We start from the raw sequence: 11258 nt of genomic DNA, 5'->3' as shown, positions 1-11258 counted from the left end.
ATTTGTCTGCTGATGAACATCTAGGTTGCTTCCATGCTCTGGTTATTGTATAAAGTTCTGTGATGAACATTGTGGCACATGTGTCTTTTTCACTTCTGGGTGAATCAGGATTTGAATGAAGAGAAAGCATAATGACAATTAGCCTGTTAGTGGTAAACCCTGCACATGAGTTTGATTGAAGGAGTGGGACCATAGTTGGAGATGGTTGTTTCAAGCCAGCTGAGAGTGCTCAGATGGACATATGTGGTGCTGTCCTGCTGGGGGACATCTCTGGTTTCTCTGTTCTCACTAGCAAAGGAGGATTTTCTTTCCTTCCTTTCATTTCCCTTGTTTCCCTTTCTCCCTCTTTCCTCCTTACCTAAATTTCTTTCACAAACATTCAATGTGCTTTGCTATGCTGTGCTTCGCATTTCAGGCCTGTCCAATTCTTTGTGACCCCATGGACTGTAGCCCACCAGGCTCCTCGTCCATGAGGATTCTCCAGACAAGCATACTGGAGCAGGCTGCCATTCCCCCCTCCAGGGGATCTTCCCAACCCAGGGATTGAATCTTGGTCTCCCTTGTTGCAGGTGGTTTTTTTTTTTTTTTTTTTTTTTTTTTTCCACTATCTAAGACATCAGGAAACCCTTAAAATGGGCTCAATCTGACACTATGTTTTTTATATCCGTAAGATCAAATGGGGTCTCTTTTATGATTTCCATGACTCTCCTTATGTGTGGAACACAAAAAACGTATTTATTCCAAGTATCCTAATGTCTCTGTCTGCAATTACTAAAATCTATGCCACTATTGCCTACGTTTCAGTTCTCAAGGGAATGTTAGTATGATTATTCTTATCTTTGTTAGATTTAATATGTTCTTAACATGGCTTGGGCTAGTTCCATAATCTTCTTGTGAATTCGTTGCTCATGTCTTTAAACATGTCTTCATAAATTTAAAGGCCAGTGATATATCTTTCTTTTAAAGTGTTGGCTCGTGCCTCTTGCTCATTCTTCTATAATTTTTTAAGATCTTCTAAAAAGTCTAAGAGTCATCTTTTGGGTTTGTTTCCGTCATGTTTTTTTCAACCTCTTAAAATATTCAGCAGTGTGATGGACCATGGGTGAGTAAGCAACAAATGGACAACAGGAACTGAACACTTCACAGGAAACCCAGTAAGACACACTAAGCCAACAAACTGTCTCCAGCGGTGCACCACAGGCTGGTTGACCCTATGAGTCAATTGGAAAAATGAGGACTGAGGTGGAGCACACAATCCATTCCCCTTTCCTCCAGAGCCAACCAGCTCAATGAGAGACCATGGAAACTAGATGCACAGGACAGGATGACTCAGTGTTTCGTCCAAGAGCTGGAAGCTTGTGGCAGCTGCTCATGGAAATGAATTCCACCTTGGGTTTGGCTGTGAGGTAAGCTTCAAGTGTAGCTTCCAAAAAGAAAGCAAGATGAGAAAAGAGATTTGTGAGGGCACTTGTTGAGAAGACCTTTGCACACAAGTCTCACACAGCTCTGGGCAAGCTCCACCCCTTGCTGGGAATATGAATCAGCCGCAGGTGGGCATTTCCTACATGGGATCCCCAGCACAACCTATAACATGCATTTCACTGCCCCATCCCCATCACCCTTTTCAAACCCAAGCCTGGGTAGTACTCCGAGTGAGGTGACCCTGAGTCCTAGACTTGAAATGAGACAGCTCCGTGTGTAGCAAGGGCAAGGGTATTCACTGAATTCTCACATCCTGAAGACAAGGGTTTCTGACTGGAGACCAGAAAATGCAGGAGAGGCCCCGGGAACACTGAGACACAGAGGCGGGATGGAAAGGTTTCTGTAGGCTGACCCAGAATTCAATGGGCTTCAAGGTGCATTAAGACAACATTGCAGGACGAAAGAGCAATGATTCTCGCTTCCACACACAGTTAAACACAACCTAGATGTCATGGAGGGAGTTTAGCCAAGATATGCAAAGCTGGATAATGTTGAAAGCTGAGAGACAACAGAGTGAATGCCCGAGGAGTGTGGCTGTGGGGCAAGGAATTGGAGGAGATGCACTCTGCCTGCTGTGTGACCCATCAGAGTTGACATAGAGATGACGGTGGAAGGTGAGTTTGGAGGCCTCTTGAGGGCATTACAAATGCCTCATTTCTCCAAGCAAATCATCTGAGTTGCTCCCTATCCTCCGCTAGACATGTCAGGATGGGGCTTAGTGATGTCAAAGCTCACCCAGTGCCAGCATTGGCTGAGGAAGAGACTTGCTGACCTCATAAATCGTGAGGGTGAAGCTCCATGTGGACAGGTATATATAGGGGTGTTCAGGGGCTCTGAGCATACCACTGTGTGTCCTCCACATGACTGAGGTGACTGGAAAGCTACAAGGTTCCAGAGTAGTTATGAAACACCCACCTCCTGTTACCCAAGAGAAGATGAAGCCCTCCTATCAACTGAGGTCCAGAAAAAAATGTGAAGGTGAACTGAGCACTGCCAAACTAATCTTGTCCATCGACCCCAGCCCAGAAGACACCCGCCCTTGTCCTTGCGTGGCACATAACCCTTCTGTCCCCACACCCCTTCTCCTGAAGCCATCGTTCCCACCTGTCTTCACACTCTTCCCTAAACCAGTGCCATTTTGCTCCCTGTCCTGTTTTCTCTGGGTGGCCAGGGTAACCGTGAGGGTGAATAATCCCATTCCTTCAAAGTTGCCCAAGACAACTTCTCTGAAAACTCCCACCACACAAAAGCTTAAGAAAATCAGATGCTCAAAGCTCTGTAGCTAGAGTTCCAAGGCGAATGAACAGCTGAATCTGAGGAATCAAAGTAGGTGCCAGAGACCATGGAGATCGCTTCCATTCCATGTAATCAGAATGAACCAAAGGAGGTCCCAGACACCATGGAATCCCCAGCCATTCCAGCTAATCAGAATGCATCAGAGGAAGTCTCAGAGACTATGGAGACCCCTGCATTGCCAGCTAATCAGAATGAACCAGAGGAGGTCCGAGAGACAATGGAAACCCCTGCCATTCCAGCTAATCTGAACGAACCAGAGGAGGTCCCAGACACCATGGACACCCCTGTCATTCCAGGTATTCAGAAGGAACCAGAGGAAGTCCAGTCACCATGGAGACCCCTGCCATTCCAGGTAATCGGAATGAATCAGAGGAGGTCCCAGAGACCATGGAGACCCCTGCCATTCCAGCTAATCTGAAGGAACCTGGGGAGATCCCAGACACCATGGAGACTCCTATCATTCCAGTTAATCAGAATGAATGAGGAGGTCCCAGAGACCATGGAGAACACTGCATTTCCAGCTAATGTGAATGAACCAGAGGAGGTCCCAGAGACCATGGAAATCCCTGCCATTCCAGCTAATCAGAACGAACCAGAGGAATTCCCAGACACCATGGAGACCCCTGCCATTCCAGTTAATCAGAACGAACCAGAGGACGTCCAGAGACCATGGAGATCCCTGCGTTTCCAGCTAATGTGAATTAACCATAGTTGGTCCCAGAGTCCATGGAGATCCCTGCCATTCTAGCTGGACCAGTGGACAGCAAGTGATTTTGAGGCAAGGCTAGAGACGTCAGAAATGCTCTGGGGTCTAGCTGCTGAGTACTGGCCAACAGTACAGATGCTGAATATTATAGCAACTGCATACATTAATAACGAAAATAAAATAAAATAAACCTGATGTTAGATTAAGTTTGTCTCTGAGTTCTCTGATATTGGGGTCAGAGAGGGCAGGGAAGGGATAAGTGTGTGAGGACAGAGGGAGATAGCTTCTGTGGAGTTGCAGATGGGACCAGAAGGTCCAGATTGCCAGAAAGTAGGGGGAAGAACTGGTTCTAGACTGAGCTTCAAAGACACACTTCCCATGGGAGAAGAGGAAGAGGACTTGGAGTTTCTCTGTGTGAGTGCAGAGATGGACACTTAGCTTGGGAGCTGTGTCGTGTGTGGTGAGGCAGTGCCATTTGTTCAAAAGGCATACAAAGGAGCTGCCCCATCAAAATAATGGAATAGTGACATTTGCAGCAACATGGCAGGTGGAATATTGAGTAAAAAGACTCAGACAGAGATAGACAAATACTGTATGATATCACTTATAGAATCTAAACATACCGCAAAGTAGAGAATATGATAAAAATGGAGGCACACAGATATAGAGAAGCATCTACTGGTTAGAGGCGGGGAGGGGAAGAGGGAGGGGAAATACAGAAGTGGGGGTGTAGGAGCCACACAGTGTTACTTAGGTGGAAGTTGTGCTCAGGGATGCATTGTAGAACATGGGGAATAAAGCCAGGACTTTGTCATAAGTATACATGGAAAGCAAGCTTTAACAGTTGTATAATCAGAAAGAAAAGGAAAGAAACAGGGGGGAGGAAGGAGGGAAGAAAGGAAAGAATGGCGTTTTTGGAGGTCGAAAAGCCAATACTGATTAGGCCCTTTTTGGCAAAGGAATGTATTTTATTTTATTTTATTTTATTTTATTTTATTTATTTTAATTGGTGGGTAATTACTGTGAGACGAGCAGAAGTAACACAGCTTAGATTAGGTGTAGGCCTTCCTACTTGGTTAGATTATCAGGTAGCTTCCGCTTAACACTGACCACTGTTTGCCAATTAAGACCAATTAGCTTTCACTTAACACTGACTGATGTTTGCCAATTAGGAAATTAGGAACTGGACGGAAACACCCAGGAAAGTCCCGTGCATGCGAAAGTATTGACCAATGAAATTGCTTTGCAAATGTGTAACCAATCCGTTTCTCACCCTATAAATTTGTGTAACAGCTTGGGCTCGGGGCTCTCTGACTCGCGCCACTGCTTTGGTTACAGGCGGAGAGTCCTTGCTCGAGTCAGTAATAAACTTCCCTTCCTGCGAGTTGCATTGTCTTGGAGGCCTTCTCTCTTCCCGCTCGGGGATTCAGACATCGGGCATAACATTTGGGGGCTCGTCCAGGATCCCTTTATCGGGGGAAGAGAACATTTCCAGGACAGAGGGGAAGGATAGGTAATAGCACCGGCGCTCAGGAAAACTCAGGGGGCCCAAAAACCCAGTGCTGTGTTGTCAGCTGTCCATGTGTTTGTCTTTGGCTCTCTGTGTTTGTGTGTGTGCTGGCATTGTCTCAGGCAGGACAGGAAGTGCAGAGTAATTCTGGGGCCCTTCTGTAAAGCAGGAAGGTATCTGGCACAGGAAGACCAGAGTAATTCCGGGGCCCTGCTGTAAAGCAGGAAGGTATCTGGCACAGGAGAAAGCTTTCTCCAGCCAGCTAAAGGCCGAGGCCAGCGAGCGTGCTGGAAGGCAGCCGGCTCTGTGGGAAGGAAAGTTCCTCTCCTGATCCCGAGTCTGGTCAGGGGGCCCAAAAACCCAATGCTGTGTTGTCGGCCGACATTTGTCAGTCCGTGTTTGTCTTTGACTCTCGGTGTTTGTCCGTGTTTGTGTGTGTGCTGGCTTTGTCTCTGGTTCAATTCCCACTCTTTTCAGGAGTTTCAGTGAACAGGTGAGCAGTTGTGTGGGCAATTGATGAGTCCCGGCCAGGGCTGTAGTTATTGATGAGTTATCCAGGGCTCTGGCGGACCCTGAAGGCCTTACAATAAGTGAGCCTCAATAACTAGAGCCCAACCAGGTGAAACTCTCCCTTCACTACGATTGTCAGCAGCTGTTGCAGGGGCGAATTCTGGCAGAAGCATGGAAACGGATCCCAGGGGCCAACGGGAGGCCAACAGCCCAGCCTCATCTCATGGACGAGGGGTTTCCTCTGTTGCGGCCTAACTGGGATTTTGAGCGAGCGGAAGGTAAGGAGCGTCTCCGAGTGTACCGCCAGACTTTCATGGCTGGCCTGTGGGCCCCAGCAAGAAAGCCGACAAATTTGGCAAAGGTAAATTTAGTAAGGCAAGAGCCCACTGAGAGCCCGGAAGACTTCCTAGAGAGGCTAATGGAAGCTTTCAGGCAATAGATACCTATGGATCCCCAGGCTGAGGAGTCACACGCTGCAGTTCTGTTAGCGTTTGTAAATCAGGCAGCCCCAGATATTAGGAAGAAATTACAAAAGATAGAGAGATTGGGAGAACAGACGATACAGGATTTATTGAAAGCAGCTGAAAAGGTATTTAATAATAGGGAGACCCCAGAAGAAAGGGAAGAACGAATTTGACGGGAGGAAAGGGAATTAGCTGAGAAGATCAGGAAGGAAGATAGAGAATATAGAACGAGGGAAAACCAGAAGAACCAGAGGGAGCTAGCCCAGATTATGGGAGAAAAACAGAAATAAAAAAAGCAGGCCCTAAAGAAAGATCAGTGCTCCTACTGCAAAGAACAGGGGCACTGGAAAAACGAGTGCCCTAAGATGGACCTGAGGAGAGGTATGACCCAGAGAGAGAATCTCCCCTGGAACTCGAGTTCTATATGCGGGGGAAGAGAGTGACTAGGGGAGTCAAGACTCGACACCCCTCCCCGAGTCCTGGGTATATGTTGGATAATCACAGTCATGAGGAACTGGAAAATTCTGCTGCCTATTAGCCTGGCAAATGTAGACTTTGTACCTCTCTATGGTGGAGATCAGACCCAGAAAGTTCTTGCTCTTTTGCACCTGAGCTGTGGTGTTTTACCTTGCTGATCAGTGGTGGGCTATTGATGATATTGTGAAAACATCTGTCCCTTCTATAGAGGGGCTTAAGCAGGTGAGAACTCTTGGGGAGAGAGTGGTTAAAGCAGGAAATGGGGAGAAATGAGATCCCATTCCTGTGTCATAGCAGTACTGATTATGCTAAGATTCTGTGGAAGAAAAGAGAAGCCATTGGGTTTTATTCAGTTAAGCCTACAGAGCTGGGAGAATGACAGTCATGGATGGACTTGGACAGCCAATACATGTCTTATCCCTAGCCTTAAGGGATGAATAAATACCCGTTGGCCTGGGTTGAAACGGCAGGGATGGGACTGGCCAAACAGACATCCAGTCATCATCAAGCTAAAGGCCTAGGCAACTCCTGTGAGGGTGAGATAGTACCCCATGAGCCAGGAAGCTCGGTGGAGGATCACTCCCCACATTCGACGTCTCATGAATGCCGGAATTCTCAAGCAGTGTCAATACCCTTGGAACACCCCCTTACTGCTGGTAAAGAAGCCAGGGGGGACAGATTACCTGTGAGAAGTCAACAAACAGTGAGTGACATCTAACCTGTATACCCTCCTGAGCAGTTTGCTGCGTGAGTACACTTGGTACACTGTGTTGGACTTGAAAGATGATTTTTTTCAGCCTACCCCTGGCGTCCCAGAGCCAGGAGATATTTGCCTTTGAGTGAACTGAGGGGGAAGGCCAACCGGTAATCCCAAAGAGGTTCAAGAGGCTCTGAGTGAGGACCTCTATGAATATCTGGCTTGCCACCCAGAGGTCCTTCTGCTAATACCCCGGCAAGAGGTCACCTGTTTGGAGTATAAGATCAGGCAGGGGCAAAGGTGGCTAACCCAGGCCATGAAGGCCCAAGACCCCCCGCCAGGTGAGAGAGTTTCTGGGGACTGTTGCATATTGCAGACTGTGGACCATGGGGTTTGCTGAGAAGGCCCCGCCCTTGTATGAGGGAAGTAAAGAAACCCCAAGCTGGACTTGGACTGAGACAATGAAACAGGTTTTCCAGACACTCAGACGGGCCCTACTAGAAGCCCCAGCCCTTGCCCTACCTAACCCAAAATAAGCCATTCCAGCTGTTTGTAGCTCCATGATGGTTCACCAATGGGAGCAGCTATGTAAAAGATGGGCAAAGGAAAGTGGGAGCCACCGTGGTAGAAGAGTACAGTTGTGAATATGGCTCCATGAAGTTTTATGCACTGTGTGGCTTTGGTGGGGCCTTAAGTTGTGGTCTGACACACACTGCTGTTGTTCCTCTGGATTTAGTGAAATGCCGTATGCAGGTGGACCTACAGAAGTACAAGGGCATTCTTAATGGATTTTCAGTTACACTCAAAGAGAATGGTTTCCGTGGTTTGGCCAAAGGATGGGCCCCGACCCTCATTGGCTACTCCCTGCAGGGGCTCTGCAAGTTTGGCTTTTATGAAGTACATGCTTGGAGAGGAGAATGCTTATCTGTGGCGCACATCACTGTATTTGGCTGCCTCTGCCAATGCTGAATTCTTTGCTAACATTCTCTGGCTCCTATGGAAGCTGCTAAGGTTCGAATTCAAACCCAACCAGGTTATGCTAACACTCTGAGGGATGCAGCTCCCAAAATGTATAAGGAAGAAGGCTTAAAGGCGTTCTACAAGGGGGTTGCTCCTCTTTGGATGAGACAGATACCATACACCATGACGAAGTTTGCCTTCTTTGAAGGTACTGTTGCTGATTCCGTGGTGTCTGTGTTGCATAAAGAGGAGGGTAGCAATGCCTCTCAGGTCCTCAAGAGACTTGGATTTAGAGGTGTATGGAAGGGACTCTTTATCTGCATCATCATGATCGGCACTCTGACTGCACTCTGTGAAGGTCTACTTCAGGCTCCCTCACCCTCCTCCCCCTGAGATGCCAGAGTCTCTGAAGAAGAAGCTTGGGTACACTCAGTAGATAAATGAAAGCAATTATGGACTGAATCTGCATGTTGATCAGTGTTTGAGGAAAATAAAACTGGACGAGAGATAATCCAGACTTGCAAAGTGTGCCAACTGATGAGGACAGGGAAAAAGCAGCACACGGGAACAAGGTACCGAGAGGAAAAGCCAGGGCAACACTGGGAGATAGATTTCACTGAGGTAAGGCCAGGCAAGTTCGGGTATCGCTATATGTTGATTCTGGCAGATACCTTCTCAGGGTGGGTGGAAGCCTTCCCCGCTAAAGGAGAGACAGCAATAGTGGTTGCTAAAAAGATCTTAGAGGAGATAATGCTTAGGTACGGGCTGCCGGTGACTATGGGCTCTGATAACGAACCTGCCTTTGTGAGCCAGATTGTACAAGGGTTGGCCCAAGCTCTGGGGACAAAATGGAAGTTACATTGTGAATATAATCCCCAGAGCTCAGGACAGGTTGAGAGAATGAATCAGTCCCTAAAAGAAACTTTGACAAAGTTGGCAATAGAGACTGGCGGGGACTGGGTGAGCCTCCTTCCCTTCGCACTCTTTCAGGCACGTATCACCCCTTATAAGCTGCCCTTAAAACCTAGACGGAAAGGCCCTTGTGTTTTTCTCCGTACCACTCCTACGGGGTTGGGCCCTGGGTTCACTGCAATCACATGCAGCAAGCCACATCGGAAGAACAGGAAATGAAAGAGGAGTCCTCACCTGTACTGAAACTCGCCCGCCAGGAGGTCTCCTAATTCTCCTGCTGATCAGTGACGGGAAGACTCATGAGCTGCTCAACGAGACCTCATGAATCCACCCTCCTGGGTCCACTTATAGTGTCAGCGGCCCAAGATGGAAAAAAGGAAGATTCCTTTACTTGAGCAACAGACAGGGGGGAATGTGAGGTGAGCAGAAGTAACACAGCTTAGATTAGGAGTAGGCCGTCCTACCTGATAAGATTATCAGGTAGCTTTCACTTAATACTGGCCACTGTTTGCCAATTAGGACGAATTAGCTTTCACTTAACACTGACCGATGTTTGTCAATTAGGAAATTAGGAATGGGGTGGAAACCCCCAGGAAAGACCCGTGCGCGCGAAAGTAGTGACCCATGAAGTTGCTTTGCAAATGTGTAACCAATCCGCTTCTCACTCTATAAATTTCTGTAACCACTTGGGCTCGGGGCTCTCTGACTCACACCACTGTGTTGGTTGCGGGCGGAGAGTCCTGGCTCGAGTCAGCAATAAACATCCCTTCCTGCGAGTTGCATTGTCTTGAAGGCATTCTCTCTTACCACTCAGGGATTCGGACATCGGACATAATAATTACTTTACAATATTGTGGTGGATTTGGCCATACATTGTCATGAATCAGCCATGGGTGTACATGTGTTCCCCATCCTGATTTCCCCTACCACATCCCTCCCCAAAACATCTTTCTGGGTCAGCCAGGTGCACCAGCAGTGAGCACCCTGTCTTATGCATGGAACATGGACTGGCTATCCCTTTTACATATGATAATATACATATTTCAATGTTATTTTCTCAGATCATCCCACCCTCGCCGTCTCCCACAGAGTCCAAAAGACTATTCTATAAATCTGTGTCTCTTTTGCTGTCTCCCATATAGGGTTATCATCTCGATCTTCCTAAATTCAATATATATGCCTTAGTACAGTGTATTGGTGTTTTTCTTCCTGACTTACTTCGCTCTGTATAACAGGCTCCAGTTTCATCCACCTGATTAGAATGGATTCAAATGGGATCTTTTTAATGGCTGAGCAATATTCCATTGTGTCTATGTACCACAGCTTTCTTACCCATTTGTCTGCTGATGGACATCTAGGTTGCTTCCATGCCCTGGTTATTGTAAACAGTGCTGTGATGAACATTGGGGCACACGTGTCTTTTCAAGTCTGGGTGAATCACAATATGAATAGGAGAAACCACGATGACTATTAGCCTGTCAGTGGTAAACCCTGCACAAGAGTTTGGTTGAAGGATTGGGACCAAAGTTGAAGATGGTTGTTTCAAACTGGCTGAGAGTGCTCAGATGGACATGTGGGGTGCTGTCCTGCAGGGGGACATCTCTGGTTGCTCTGTTCTCACCAGCAACGGAGGATTTTCTTTCCTTCCTTTCATTTCCCTTGTTTCACTTTCTCCCTCTTTCCTCCCTACCTGAATTTCTTTCACAAACATTCAATGTGCTGTGCTGTGATGTGCTTCGTTGCTCAGCAGTATTCAACTCTTTTTGACCCCAGGGACTGTAGCCCACCAGGCTCCTCTGTCCATGGGGATTCTCCAGGCAAGCATACTGGAGCAGGCTGCCATTCCCCCCTCCAGGGGATCTTCCCAACCTAGGGATTGAATCCTGGTCTCCCATGATGCAGGTGGGTATTTGTTTTTTTACTGTCTGAGCCATCAGGAAACCCTTAAAATAGGCTTCATCTGACATTATGTTTTTCATATCTTTAAAATCAAATGGGGTTTATTTTATGATTTAAATGTCTCTCCTTTTAGAACACACAAAACACAGTTATGCCAAGTATTTTAATGTCTCTGTCTGCAATTACTCAAATCTAAACCACTTCTGTCTGCGTTTCAAATCTCAAGGGAAGTTTAGAATGATTTTTCTTACCTTTGTGAGCTTTAACATGTTCTTAACGTGGTTCTGGGTTAGTTCCATAATCTTCTTGTGAATTGGCTGCTCATGTCTTTAAACATGTCTTCAT

The 11258-nt window shown here is 47.0% G+C and overlaps 1 pseudogene; it reads left to right on the top strand.

Moving 5' to 3' along the window:
- The first annotated feature begins 6996 nt into the window (after positions 1–6996).
- LOC133053537 (solute carrier family 25 member 3-like) lies at positions 6997–8538 on the top strand (annotated as a pseudogene).
- The last annotated feature ends 2720 nt before the right edge of the window (positions 8539–11258 follow it).

This window comes from Dama dama, chromosome Y (assembly GCF_033118175.1).
Source record: "Dama dama isolate Ldn47 chromosome Y, ASM3311817v1, whole genome shotgun sequence".
NCBI lineage: Eukaryota > Metazoa > Chordata > Mammalia > Artiodactyla > Cervidae > Dama > Dama dama.
This window is presented reverse-complemented; position numbering and strand designations above follow the sequence as displayed.